The sequence below is a fragment of the Chelonia mydas genome, chromosome 7 (assembly GCF_015237465.2).
Source record: "Chelonia mydas isolate rCheMyd1 chromosome 7, rCheMyd1.pri.v2, whole genome shotgun sequence".
Taxonomy (NCBI): domain Eukaryota; kingdom Metazoa; phylum Chordata; order Testudines; family Cheloniidae; genus Chelonia; species Chelonia mydas.
In genome coordinates this window covers 36,487,104-36,487,700 of record NC_057853.1, presented here as the reverse complement: position 1 = coordinate 36,487,700, position 597 = coordinate 36,487,104, and positions in this window count along the sequence as shown.

The following is a 597-nucleotide window of genomic DNA, read 5'->3' as shown; positions in this document are numbered from 1 at the left end:
TCGGACCAGCCTCTGCGCCCGCCCTCCCTAGCATGGCCCAGTCAGAGGGAGCGGCTGAGCATGCTCGCTAGCGGGCGCCCTCCGCCCGCCTCCCGCTCCTGCTGCCCGCCAGCGGGGCAGGGGGAGCCGAGCCCGGGCTGCCGCTGGCGGGCCCCGCGGAGAGGGGCCGGAGCCTCGCCCGATGCCTGGCGAAAGGGGAGCCGCCGCCTGTTAGGGCCCTGACCCAGCCACCGGCTCCTCCGGGGTTACCGGCTTCTAGGCGTAGTCTGGGATTTTAAAAGAAAAACTCACGTGCCCCATGGCATACAGAACAGAGGCATGAGACTGGGGCAGTTGCCCACACCAATCATCAGGGGGTAGCCGTGTTAGTCTGTATCCACAAAAACAACAAGGAGTCCGGTGGCACCTTAAAGACTAAGAGATTTATTTGAGCATAAGCTTTCGTGGGTAAAACCTCCATTTCTTCAGATTCTGATTGGTACTATACTAGCACCAACATGGACCAGGACTCCATGGTGCCCGGCCTTGTACAAACCCTGAAGGAAGAGAGCTGCCCCCTGGGAGCTTACAAGCTAAGTCATTAAAGTCACTCCATGG